Below are 15,309 nucleotides of genomic sequence, written 5' to 3' on the forward strand. Positions count from 1 at the left end.
AAGAGGCCTACAAGAAATCTGAAGAGGAACTGTTTAGGAGGGCATGCAGTGGTAGAACAAGAGGGAATTACTTCAAACTGAGAGTAGTTTTATATTGGATATTTCTAAGAAATTTTTCGCTGTAAGGGTAGTGAGGCACTGGCACAGGTTGCTCACAGAGGTTGTGGATGCTCTATCCCTGGAAGTGTTCCAGGCTAAATGGGCCTTTGAGCAACCTGGGTCCCTGCCCACAACAGTGGAGCTGGAACTAGATGATCTTTAAGGCTCCTTCCAACTTAAACTATTAGATTAATCATCTAATCAGAAATCATAAACAGAACTCTGCAGTTTTTCACAGTATATTCCGCTTGCATCAATAAAGATATAAAACAAGGCGGAAAGGATACAGAAGACTGTAACTATCTGCTGAATCCATGAAACTGCTGATATAGCTTAACCAGGCATTTTAGTGTGTCCTCATGTATCTCACAAAACATATTGTTGATTTTCGGCATTTTAAATAAGCTAAAATAAATCACTTGTGACTTTTGAAAATGTGGAATAGAAACATTTCTGACATTTCAATTTACAGATGAAATAAACCATAATGCACAAAATATTTCAATATATTGTTAAATTGCTCATTTATGTCTATTTGCTAGAAAAAAACCCACATTTAAAATTATAGAGCAGCTCAGCATGTAACATTATTATGTCAAAAAGCATAATTTTCTAGATTGCATTTTATATGCAGTTTTAAAATCTGTCATGCCTTAATTATCAGTGACCTATCTGATAGACCAAAAAATTAAATGACTGAGGTGGGCATGAAAAGCTGTACAGCTGCATACAGAGATGAACAATGCAATGAGATTTATTTATTTTTATTTACAATCAGTTTATCTCAAGTGCATAGTTCATTTAAATTTCAAGTTATTTCTGAGATACAGTTTTCACTTTTTAGATAAGTTTGCATTAAGCACTTAAGATAGAAATAGACATTGGTAGTGTTCAGACTACAAGCTAAAATGTTCTTTAAATTGCTACTAAATAAGAGCATTAGTTAGTGATGTTCCTCAACACTAGAAACTTTCAGTTTTATCAGATCATTGTGAAACCATGCTTTAAAATCTTTACATACAATGACCCTAGGAAAAGCTTCTGCTATCAGTCCATGTCTCTACAATTTTTATTCCTAGAGTGCTTATCATATTACAAGTTCAAACACTTAAATAATCTCTTTTCTAGCCCTAATGTTTTTCTAAACTGCTATGAGCAGCATCCAATGCTGCTGTGTGAATTTCAGTTTCAGCTGAATTTCAGCTTTTAGGGTTTTGCCATTCCATTATATTCTCCTTTTATTACTGAAAAATATTGTAAATTATTCATATTCCTGTTGTAGAGTTCTTTAACTAAGCCTCCTCTTTTTTTTCTGTCAGTTTCCATACTGAATTTCAACAACTGGCATTAGTTTTGACATTATCTAAAATCAATCTTGTACTCTTCCTCTTTTTTTCTTCATAGCCTATAAAATATGCTCTCTAAACAACAGTTACTTTGGCAAAACCAAACTAATCTTCCTCTGTGTATCTGTTCTTAAAGATCCCTTTTAATTCTGCTTGTTATTTCTGCTCCTATTAAGGAGCAGAAAAAACACCCCAAACACTAGAAAACAGTGAGGCATCAATTATTCATTTACAGTCATACTGAACAATATTTTACCTTATGGTTCCTGGTCATTTTGTTTATTTACCTGCTTAGATTGCCATATCATTGCCCAGGTTGGTTTTGGGTTTGGTTTTGCTTTCAGTAATGTGCTACTCAAATAAAACAGCTCTCACTAAATAAAATAATGCTGAGTAGCTCTATTTCCTACTGTACCACTGTGAGGGTAAAACCTAGACTCCCTGTAAGATCTTAATATGTTAATGTCAGTTACTCTCATTTCAACAATGAATGTTAAACATAATATTTAAATTTTTTTTATTGTTTCTATTTTGTTTGTAGCCCCATCAGCTACCAACACAGTATTTTTACACGTGCAAGTTCAGTTCTGAAAAGCAGAATCATTCAGGCTTTAGCCTAAAAAAATCTGTTGTGATTTATTGTATGGAAATATCTATGATGCTGATTGCATGATGTCTTTATTTTATGTGGTATATTTGACACCTCCTAAGAGTGATCTAAACAAAGAGAAAACACCTTAACACTTTATGCCTTAATGCTACTCAGAAGTCTCTTGTACTGCATTTAAGGTTAAAGAAAAAATAAACTATCTCCCCTCAGGTGAAGTTAGGCTTCATCCAGAACTGCTGAGAGTACAACAAACATTTAAAGCAGAGCAGTGCCATAATAATTAAGTAATTTTAACTATGTTGGTCAATAAGTGTTTCTGACAATCAACGGTTACACAGAGTAATAAGAATCTAGAGAGGATCCTGTCAGCCTGACCTTCATGCTCAAGAATATTCTGGAACACATCACTTTGAGTGTGATCACACAGCACGTATAGAGCAACCAGGGGATCAGGACCAGCCAGCATGCATTTAGGAAAGGCAGATCCTGCTTGATCAACCTGATCTCCTTTTATAACCAGCGGACATGTCAGTGGATGAGGAGAAGGCTGTGGATGTAGTCTACCTGGACTTCAGCAAAGCCTTTGATACTGGCTCCCATGGCACTCTCCTGGAAAAGCTGGAAGCCCACAACTTGTACAGGGGTACTCTATGCTGAGTTAAAAACTGGTTGGATGGCTGGACCAAAGAGTGGTGGTGAATGGTGCTGCTTCCAGTTGGCAGCCAGTTATTACTGGGGTTCCTCAGGGCTCCATACTGGGGTTAGTCCTGTTTAATATCTACACTGATGATCTAGAAGAGGGGATTAAGTCACCTCATATGTAATTTAATTGAAAATATCAACTTAGTATGTCAGAATTCAATAAATATTATTGTCGTTATTTTATTCCAATTCGATAAGGTTTCCTCAAGGTCAACAAATAATTAGGTCTTAGGATTCAACTTTACCTTTAATACCTATTATATTTATACCATACTATCTTTTTTCTCCCATTAGGATTTTATGTATTTAAACTTAGCAATTAACAAGAAAGAAGAAAATTCTTCTGATTCTCTTCTTCCCCCTCCCACCAATTTCTTCAGCATTCCACTTGATTTGTGAACAGAAACTGAAAAAGAAGACCTTTCTACCAGCGATCTTCATGGATTTAAAATGTTGTCATTCTCTACCTGACCAAGTCTTCTACTCATTAGGATAAAAAACTCCAATTAGTTCATACCTACATTAGTTTTCAGAGTTTCTAACTTTTTTCTTTTTTTCCATATTTGCAATGGATTTTTATCCTTCGTTGAAATTGCGAGGTTGTAAATGTATATCATACTCTACCAGAAAAAGACGAAGTTATTGACTCTGATCTGAAAGATCTGAAATTGAGTTCTAACAAGGTATCCTAAAATTATCTTTGTTGACTAAATTTACTTAATGAATCAGTCTCTTTTTCATCTACTTAATGAATCAGCCTCTTTTTCATCTAGGAAGAGGTAACTTCATGAATCATTTAATAATGAGTAATGCAATAATGAATATAATTATGACTTATAAAAAAAACCCCCAACTTTCTTTTTTTTTAAAAAAGAGAGGTTTTACTTTCTAAGTGCCAGCACTATTAGAAGATAACTTTTTGAGATAAATGATTGCACTTCCCTCCTTCTCACTGGAAAGCGCTAGGCTTTATCAAATCATTAGTTAATTATAAGGTATATATTTGCCCTCCTGGCAAATTTTTCCTTCTGAAGTTAACTGGCTGCCTTCTGTGATATATTTTTGTAAAAAATACACTACATATGGAAGTTACAGCAAATGAAGGATATCAGGGTTGTATCAAGTTGGTTTGACATAAGAAATGCAGAATTCATACCATTTCATTATCAACCATGAGACTGAAGCAGATATCATTAAATTCTGCTGAGAGCTAAAAAACTACCAACTCAGAGACAACACAGGTGTATGAGATATGCATTTTGCTTATATCTGAGTTGAAGGAGTACAAATAGTGTAGTATATTATCAGTTTGCAGTAAACATTGTAATGACCATATTCTTTCTGAGAAGATTCAGAGAAAAATAAGTCTTCACAGTTCAAGTAAACAGATTAGCTCTAATAATGGATACTGAAAGCATTATTTTCTCTTAAATATGCCAGAGGTAAAATTTTTGAGTACCAAGAGTCATTAAATCAAATGTAAATTACACATTTCATATGCATTGACCTCTAAATCATTACACTAGTTATACAAAAAAAAAATGTAAATACCTGAGTGTTGGTTTGGAAAATACCATTTAGGCTTTTAGCTAAGTAGCAATTTAATAAATGATTAATATGCCTCAAAGGGCTGTCTTCAGCATCTTTATCATGTATTTGAAAGATGAGGACAGAATCTTTACTTTTTCTTTTCTCCTACCTGCAAAGAGGGAACATAACTACAAGTTTAAATGTTGTATCAAGTAATCATTTATTTTTGCTTCAAATTTCCAACTGCAAAGATCTTTGTAAGTTCTTCATTGAAGAACTTACAAAGCTTGTCTGTTTGCACCTTACAGCACAGTAGGATACATTGTAGCTATCCCTAGCTGCTGGTTTGGTTTTTTTTCAATATGATAATGCAGATAATAAAATATTAAAGAAAAATGTGAGATCTTTATATGTTCAAGCCGGAGGAGGAACATTAAGCTCTGAGCCCTTTTTTACACTACACCAGAAGTGACATTTTAGAAGAACGTTTTCAAGAGTATTTGCGGCATACATGAGCTTTTAGATTTAAGCTGCTATGGCCTAGGTCTCTGAAAAGTTTTAAAATGAAGTTGCATGTCCTTTTACCACCTTCAAATTTAAAGGAGCAACAAACACCACACCAAACCAGCAAACCTGGGAGGTGAAAATCTGAGTCCATTTTTAGTGAGTGAATGTTTTTGTGGTGTGGGATTGCATGTATATAATTACTACCAGGAAAATATCTTTACCGTCTGAGATGGCAAAACATACAGATTAAAAGTTTTTATTAATTGGAAGCTATCTCTTAACCTAAATGAGAGCTTCAGTTCTACCTTACTTTCAGTAATATAATACTGAAGTTGTTTTTTAAGGTCTAGATTCACACAATTTTTAAATCAACATAAGTTTATTTAACTTTCATACAAAGGCCTGAGTTTTTATTTTCACTTGGTCCAGAAGAGTTAAAAAAATAAATGTTTACCCTGTCATCATTTACTGCTTAAGGGATTACTAGCTGAAGTGTATGCTAAAAAAAATTTATCTTTGGACAGAAAAAGGAAGCACAATGTACATGGTATATTCATCATCATGGCTGGGCTTCACAAACGAAGATTTGGGAAGGGCTCTACCCACATTTGTTACAGGCATGCTGATGACTAAAAAGGCCAATATGAGATAGACACGTCCGGTTGCAAAAGGCACAGCAGAAAGACTCCTTAGGTGGTATATTCTGCAAGACACGATTCTTTCTGCGTTGCCTTTTCTCCTCAAGGGTGATCCTGCGTGCTTTCTCAAAAGCATCAGTAGCATTAAAGATAGACCTCCTGATCTGAGGCCAGAGTAGACCAGTTATGTTGATCAATATGGCCGAGGCTGAGATGTTTGAGGGAGTCCTTGTATCTTCTCTTCGGGGCTCCTCTCTTGTGGCAACCGGTGGCAAGTTCACCATAAAGCAAGATCTTAGGGAGGCAGTGGTCCTTTATATGTTGAATTGACAAGTTGTTTTTTTTTCCTTATCCATGAATTAAAGCAGTAGTAGCAACGTAGTAGTCACTTACCAGTACATATCATGCAGCTTGAATATAGAATCTCCATGAACTAATTAGACTGTGTAATTTCCATAAGTATACTCCTCATTCATCAAAATATATTTGAACATCCTAGACCATTAGAATGAAATTTTATTTTCATTTGATCATTCAAGAACAATTCCAATGTAATTGACATTCTATTAAACAAGAGCGGGGAAATGTATTCCATTATGATTATTACTAGTAAGAAGATAAAAAAGAGCATATCACTGACAATTCTCAGACATTTTATCTCTTAGGCAACATCCATGAATTTTAAGTAAAACAAACAAAAATTACAACAAAAATGGCAACAAAAATTACTAGCAAAGAATCTAAAATGCTGATCCAAATTCTAACAAATGCATATTCTGCCCAAGTTGTCATACTCCTTCAGAGAATATACATCATGAAAAGCATGAGGACTGGATTACTGGATTCATAGGTAGGTATTTTGTCTATATAATCTCTTTGCATATTTGATTGAAATGCTCTTTTATCCTGTTACATTCTGATATCATTGATGTCTAACAGCAAAAGGACTAAATGCTGACCCTGAGTTTTAATTTTAAACTGGTGGATAAGTGATGGACAGATGATTCAATGAATTTTAACAGACTAAACTATAATTCAGAATTATTTTAATAATCACAAAAAAACTAAAGGATTTTTTATTGTTTGTTGTGAACTTCTTTACATCCCTACAGCATGTTGTTTGTTCAAGGAAGGGTATTTTCCCTTTGCTTCTTTAATAAGTGTGGGAGGATCACAATACTGGTGAAAGGATATATATAATTCTTAATAAAATACAACAGGATAGAACAAATAGCCTTTTATGTTGTGAAAGACATTTCTTTATAACCCTAAAAGCTCATATGTTTCATTTTCCAGCTCCTTATGTACAAATACACTTTCCTTCATTTCTCTCCTACTGTGACATCTGACAGACTCATGCTGTGTCCCAACATCACTAATATCTTCTTACCTCCAGACATTTCTCCTAGGCTACTCCACTTCCATGCATATGTTTCCATTGCTTCTTTCTGCTCTGACACACTTCTGCTCATCCACTTGTATTAAATGTCCATTTCCTATCTCTAAATTATTTTTACTCTGTTCTTCCTCTCCCTAAAACCTATCTGATTTTTTTCTCTTTTCTTTCCACTAAAAAAAAAACAACTCACTCTCCTTTTTCTCCTCAAATATCTCCCTCTCATCTCCTCCCTGTGGATTTCTCCTTCTAAAATTCAGGCCTCTGCTTCTTTTCTGTTGCTCCACAGACCTTAAATAATTTTAACAAAAGACCTAAACTTGAAAGGTAGTGAGTTGGCTGGTCATTTGATCCTGTCAAAAGAGAGAAGAAAATTAACCTATTTACAAATGAGTGGCAAAAAACAAACCAAAGGAAATCCCCCAAATATTTAAGGTATTTAACTAATGAAGAGCTGTCATGATGTAGGCCCACCTGGCAATTAAGCACCACACAGCCGCTCACTTGCTCCTATCTGGTGGGATGAGGGTAAAAAGTGAGAAAACACATGGGTTGAGATAAAAACAGTTTAATAGGTAAAGCAAAAGTTGTGCATGCAAGCAAAACAGAACAAGGAATTAATTCACTACTTCCCACAGGCAGGTAGGTGGTCAGCTATCCCCAGGAAAGCAGGACTCCACCACAGGTAACAGTTATTTGGGAAAACAAATGCCATCACTCTGAATGTCCACCCTTTCCTTTTTATTCCCACAGCTCTATATGCTGAAAATGATGACATATGATCTGGAATATCCTTTGAGTGAGTTTGGGTCAGCTGTCCCAGTTGTGTCTCCCCACAGATTTTTTGGCATGCACAGCCTCCTCACTGGTGGGGTGGGATGAGAGGCAGAAAAGGCCTAAACTTCTACATAGAGTTTAGTTACTGCCCAGCAGTAACTAAAGCATCCCTGTGTTACTAGCAGTTTTCAGAACAAATTCAAAACATAGCCCCATAATAGCTACTATGAAGAAAATAAAGCCTATCCCAGTCAAAACCAGCACAAGAACTTAGAATCTTTCTGTTCCTTTTTCCAGTTCCCTTCATGGCTACAAATATTTACCACCTGAGAAGAGGAAAAATCTCCAACTTTTTTTGCTATAATTGGATCTATAGTGTAATGTAGGATGGGTCTCACCATTCAATAGTGTCCCCTATTTAGTTTTTACTAGAAAAATTAATATTTAAAATTACACCAAGAAAACACAGACTGAAAAATTCTAAGTAGCAAATATTTCTTCAATAATTTCACCATTAAGAATCCAACAGACAAAAAAAAACCCCAGAAGTGCTTTGTCTCATGCTGTAAAGGAGACAAACTCAAGAAATTATAATTTTATCTCTTAGATTTTCTGAAAATGAGTCAGCTGTTATAAGCAAGTTTTCAGGATCTGCAGATGTTCATTCAGGCATCTACTGTTTTCTATTTTGCATCATTGAATTTGCATCTCCTGTTTTCTCTTTTCAGTAGATCAATGGATTTATAAAAAACCCTAACTTTAATTACAAAGCATGGATCACATGTGAAAGAACTTTTCACCTGACAGCTACAGTTAGGTCAAATGAAACAAGACACTAATATAATTATTTTTTGTTCATTTTTCATATAAAAGTCTTTGAAAAATGAGCAACAAAAGAAACTACAGGATGATTATATTCATTGGGACTTTTGTGTGTACACCCAAATTGTGTATTCTACATCCAAAAATTTCTTTGAAAGACCTTGACCAAAAAAAGGAACAGGTGCTTGAATAGGAACAACTATCTTGCCTTATCAAGTATCACTCATTGAAAATTTATTTTATTGTGTCTTATATTTACTGCCAATGCATTACTACTTATCTGTATTCAGGACCACATTTCACAGTGTGTTGAGGAATAGAAAAATCTATCCAGAGATGGAGCAGTAAGCAGATGAAAAATTCTTTTCAGTCTATTCTAGGAACAACTCTTACCCCCCCTCCTCCCTGTAATTATCGTATTTCAATAATATTTTAACAAGTTGAAAATAAATTTCTGAACAATAACAATTATTACAACTTTATAGCACCATGCATATGCATAGTACTTATACAGCATTAAAATCTCAAGAAACTAAAAAACAGCTAATCAAGTGTTATAATGTCATTCATAGATGTGAGTCTGCTGACATTCAACACAGTAGTCATGTGAAAAAAGGTATGTGGGATTTGGTGCCAAGTTAAGATGTAGTTGCTGAGGTTCAATGTGCAAGTGCATCAGTTGAGGCAGAGAGATTACTAACCATTAAAAGCTTCATGCTCTAATTTACACTCTCGCATTCTTAGATGTTTTATTTTAATTTCATAAAATTGGCTGTGATTCTGACAAACAATAAATTTGGCAGAGACACATATATCATCTTACATCTTTTTGCCTAGCAAACCTGATGTTCCACTGCACTTCTTGCCTCTGTACTTGGCACATTAAAAAAAGTATCCGCACATTCCTTCTCACCTGAGACAAGTAGGAGCTTCTCACAAGCAAGAAAAACCTGAAATCATTGATTTCTATGAAAGTTCTCTCTCTTTTTTTTCAGAAAAGCTGAGTTTCTATTGCTACTGGTTGTAAAGAAACCCTATAAAGGCATGAAATGAACTGTTTTGCTGCAAAACTTGAAAGCCCCGGAATCACTACATAATTTTAGTGTTTATAGGAATTGTGATTTGCCTTACATCTAAGGTATGTAATGAACATCACAGAACCTAAGGATTCCTTAGTTATCTTGAACTCAACCCCCTTCTGAGTTCATAGAGGTAGGCAGGCTTCTTCCTCATGATGAGGCTGAGGGAGCCAGGCACAGGAAGTCTTCCCACCTGGGGGTACCACTTCTGTCCCCAGAGAATGGAGAGCTAAAATACCAAGTTGAATTGACTGTGCATCTGAACAGGTTTCTATGGGAACTGAAGAACCACGGTAGACAAAAAAACTTAAGAAAACAGCATCTGTCAGAGTGAGATGAGCTAATGAGGCAACTGCTGTGACCATGCAGAGATTTAGCCCAGGGACAGATAGTCCAAGAAGGAACACGGAGGAAAGAAATTCTTAGGAGACATCCATGTTCAAATAATCATTGCCAAGAAGTCATAAAATATGCTAGGGCATGAAAAGAAATTACTACAATTACTGAAACTGAAAAGCAGGAGCTGAACAGAAAAACTATTTGCTTAAAGAAGAGATTAATTACAAGTTAGAATGCACTGTGTACAACTCAGGTTAGGGAAGATGATAATGGTTAGGATAAGGGGGGAAGCAGAATTAAAATAGAGTAAATATAACCAATTCAGAAGGACTGCATAGCGAACTAATGGCAAGATGTACCAAGTACAATATGAAGCATGAATTGCTTAAAAGACATGAATTGCAAAGAAGGACAAGACTATGTCATTGACTATTGTATATATTATTTTTATTAAGAATGTCTAGTCGGCAGTTGTAGACTGGACCGTTGAAGAAAAAATATCTAAGGACTAATAAAAGTTACCTACCAGTATTTCAAAGTAGTGAAAAAGCATTTAGAGAAAACTCTTTTTCCTTTTTTTTCCTGTTATAGAAAAAGTCAACAAAATCTTTATTTTTTGTATTTCATTGGTCCAGCAAAATTATTAACTCCTTCTAAATATAAGCATTTTCAAATATGAGTTTGCATTTTTCTAATTAAAAATTGATCTCCTAGAGTAGTTCCCTTTGCTGTTCTCAGCCTCAGCTTTTGTTAACCAACAGAAATAAACCGAATAAATTTTCTACAATACAACATATTGGCCTAATGAAATTGGGCTTTATATCAAAACAAGAAATGGAATTTGTCCTCCAGTGACACCTGTTAACAGTAAAGAAAACCATCAGCAAAAGTCACCACAAGATTTTAAAAGAATTGCCTCACATCACACTTGGAAAAAGCATATTCCAAATTCAAAAGATCATAATGCAATCAAACTAATTATGTTAAGCACCTTCTTTAGAGAAACTGTAAAATTTATTTGCCTACAAGAAAACTGGAGAGGGAAAGGCTGAGAGAATTGATTTTGTTCAGCCAGAAAAGGAGAAGTCTTCAGGGTGACCTAATTGCAGCCTTCCATTACCTGAAGGAAGCCTACAAGGAAGATGATAAGGGATTTTTACAAGGGCGAGTAGTGGCAGGATAAGGGGAATGGTTTCAAACTGAGAGGGTAGGTTTAGATTAGATATTTCTATCTATTTTTTTTTCTTTAATCTAACTAGATAATTCTTTGCTGTGAAGGTGGTGAGAAACTGGAACAGGGTGCCCAGAGAAGATGTGGAAGTGTTCCAGGCTAGGCTGGATATAGACCTGAGCATCCTGGAATAGTGAAAAGTGTCCCTGTCCACACAGAGGGTTTGGAACTAGATGATCTTTAAGGTTCCTTCCAACCCAAACTAATCTGTAATATGATTCTATACTAATCTGTGTGAAGAAGTATGTTATGATTTCTGCTTGAACATGTTTATTCTTTCATTAGACTTCCCTCATTAAAATGCATTGATATTTTTCCTCTTAACATCACTACATCTTTGGAGACAAGTCATGCAGCATAGGAAAACATATTTTTTAATATTTAAGGATGATTCACTACATCACCAAATATTTAAACCAGAAAAGATTTTTCCTTTTCTTCTCCTCTCCCAAGTTTTTAAGTAGATTAGAAAAACAAAAACTTGCTATTATTCCTTTACTACATGAAGCTCACAGGTATCTGGCACTGGTGCTGTTTTCCTTACATGATAGAATTATTTTTATTTTTTTTTTTTCTTTTTACTATGTTACTTCTTTAATTTCAATGTGCTTCTCACTTTTCTTAAACAAAGAGAGAGGAAAGGGGAGTAATTCTGTCTGAAGTGGTAGTCAAGAGTTCTGATACAGCTTTGACATGAAAGAAAGTGTTATTGAAAGAACATTATATAACCAGTAGCCAATACAAGACAAAGTTATTCTGTCAATTGATGATGATGGGTTTTATCCATTGCTCTAAGGTTAATTACATTGTCTGATGAAATGTAAAAAAAAATAAATTCTAAAGGACATGTTGCTAGCCAGCAACTCAAAATCTATTTCTTCTGCTGAAATGTCAATAACCTTTCATGACTTGAATTATTTTTACAGAAAAGAAATGGCATAACTTCTGAAGGAACTGATGCTTGATATGTCAATCAAACTATCCTCTATTGTTGTGTATTTTAAAAAAAAATCCAAAAAATTATAAGTAGTTGTGGTTTTGCATTTAATCCAGTCAAACTTGTTATCAAATTGAAGAAAAAATCGGAGAAAAATTGAATATTTCCATAAGCTTTTACTGTATATTCCAAGATATCTCTTCAAATAACACTTCTAAGTCTAAAAAATAGTGACATTTCTAGCATAAGAAAAAAAATAATTAAAAACAATATGGCAGAGACTGACTTCTGAAAAAGGAAGTAATTGCAACAGTGCTAGTGAAATAAAAATTGGATATTAATATTAAAACTAGGGTCTAATCATTTATTTGCAATAAAATATTGGTCATTTAGCAAAAGAACTTCTACAGTGGGAAGAAAAAAAAAAAACCTTACACTGAAGAGAAGCACATGGATTTCAAGTTTAGTAATGGGATCTGGAGGCCGTGGGTTATGAAGTCAGGGATTCAAATTAAGTCCAATTTAGAATTAGCCAAGTAAAGGCCTTTTTTATCTTGTGTGTAAAATGATATAACAATGTCACATAACTTTCTACTGGATGATTACTTATAATCTAAAAAAACCCACACACAAAAATCCCAAAACAACCAGAACCCAAACTTGATATATTGTAGACGTGTCACTTTCCTCAACAAAATAAAATCAAAACCTTAGGCAATATAAAAAGAAAATACAGTCTTCTTGAGCACTCCATGGTCTAGCTATACTGTAATCCTATTTTTGTTCCAAAAAGATCAGCTTTTGAAAAAAAAGTTGTAAAGAGGTTATCATTTTAGAGACAATGTTGCATCAATATTTAGTCCCAATTTCCACCATCTGATCACCAGCTTTTCTACCGACATTAAATTCAATACATTAGTCACTGTTGGATTTAAGATCATAGTTGTTGAAATGAGGTAATCAAGCAATTAAAACAGAAATACTCCAGATGAATGCAAGGGGTTTAAAAAAGCCCTCCAAACTGTATCCAGGTACTGATCAAAAGAGCATTTGATTGAATACACAGACTACGATTCTTATTTTTGAAAAGTAAGATGATTTTTAATACAGAAATAAAGCAGTAAACTCAAAGTATTAAACTGCATTAAAAATTAACTGAAATCTATCTATGAAGTGATTCATTTTTTGAAGTCATCTGTCTTTATCCATTTGTTACGATATGGCCCAAGGACAGCATTGCTTCTGTTTTAGATTCTTATTAAGATTCCTGGATGATGTGAATAGGTTTTATGGATAATTTTAGAGTCCAGATCTCAAGAACGAACAGTCAGCAACATTGTTCTCAATAATAACTATATTTTTATTATTCAAATTAGGTACTGAATAGATCACTTTTTCAAAGACCTTTTAACATTTAACATTAATTCTGCTAGGTAAACACCAGTCAGAATTACAGAGTTTTGAATGTTTTCTGAAATTCTGTTTAACTTGAGCCTTTATATGTGAAGTCCTTATGAGCTCAGAAGGAAAATGCACCTTAAATTATCAATGCAATTTTCACTCAGTCTGTCAGTTGTGGATCTTTTTTTTTTTAATAAGTTGTCTAAAGTATCTTGCAGGCTGTGTTATTCCGCTTTGATGTTACTTCAAGTGAGGAAGATTAAAGTCTAGCTTGAATTTATCACCGATGACATTTCTGTGACTTTGGTCCATCAATCCTTTATGATGGGAAGATGTCAGAACAAAGTCATCACAAATTGTGTAATGTCACTCCACCTAAGCCACAGTGCCAAATAAGCTGATGAAGCACACTATTGTGGAGTCTATATCCTTCCATATGGTACATTTATAGCTGCATGCCTTTGATTTATAATTCTCCTAAGATGAAGAAATTCAGAAGAACCAAACCATTTTGAACTGATCATTCTATATCCTGAGTGGTATCTTGATTCTTTAGCATATTGGATAACCTCAATTTCTAAAGTTAATTCCCCTCTTTGGTCTTTCAGGATTCCATTAAGTTGTAGAAACAGTGAGGAATCCAGCAGGAATTAAGGAATAAGTGTTCTGTGTTTGCAAATTTTACGAGGATGTAGTTAAAATTTTAGTTGTTACTCATGATAGTTAACAGGGAGCAGTTTAAAACCCAAATGGTGAGGAAGGTAAACAAATTTCTACACCTTAGAACCTTAAAACCATCAATAAGGAGACAACTGTAGATAGATGGTTGTTATCACAGAGGTGAAATGATTGTTTTCTACACATATGGTACATTTACTCTAATTCCACAGACTAACTCTCTACTCAAATCCTTGTCAAAAAAATCCTTTTTTTTCCTGAGTGATATAGGATTGTTTGTCAATATCTGTGCCTAAATGAGTTTTAGAAAATGTATAGTTTTCTACTGTACTTCAAAACATTAGTGGAACTAGGTCTCTAGTAGTAGCAGCTTGGTAGTAGTTTTCTAGAGATGCAAAGGGGCAGAATGCCACAATACACCATTGGAAGAAGACTCTGGACACAAAGTGACTTGGAAGCGATCAGAACATCCCCTGCTCCCCTCACCCCCCAAAATAAAGTTAAAGATGGTCATGTACATGGGCATAAAGACTAGAGCTGGAGATTAGAAAAATAGGAACAGGGAAGTTCCATTGGCATTTTGGTTGCCTAAGAATGACTTATGAAAGATTTATATGAACTGGTCATACATAGATCCTGATTCCTCAGGCTTTTATGCAGGAAAAGTGTTGGGCCCTTTTTCAATAAAAATCTGGAATAAGCAAAAGGAGGAGGATGGGAAAAGAGAGAGTTTTACAGAGAACATTTTATAAGCCCTTATTCATTTCCTCTTTTTCATGAAACAAACTACCTATCAGAGCTGCCAATATAAAGAAAAACCTTCTGGGGACAAGGAGAACTTCTATTTCAAAATGAGCAATCAAATTATCAGAGTCTCTCCACTGTAAAGCTTCAGTGGATGACTAACTGCAGCCTTCTGCTCATTACTTCTCTCAAAAGATGAATTGAGGTCCTTTGTATTCTCTGGTAACTGAAGTTTCCGTTTTGCCTTTTCTATTTTTAAAAAGTAGTTACAGATGAAGAGAAAATGTGCTGCAGTAATAGAACCACATCAGGAAATATCCTCCTCAGCTGCTGTTCAGAAACATTTGAAATGCCTTCTAATAGAATGCTGCTTGTCCCATAACATTTGTAACTGACTGTGCTTCAAATGCAAATTTCTTCATTACATTGAATTGCATTAAATTTTGTAAGTGCTCTCTGCACATATCCCCTAA

This window comes from Manacus candei, unplaced genomic scaffold (assembly GCF_025592945.1).
Source record: "Manacus candei isolate 608988 ecotype Guabito, Panama unplaced genomic scaffold, ASM2559294v1 h1tg000049l, whole genome shotgun sequence".
Classification (NCBI taxonomy): domain Eukaryota; kingdom Metazoa; phylum Chordata; class Aves; order Passeriformes; family Pipridae; genus Manacus; species Manacus candei.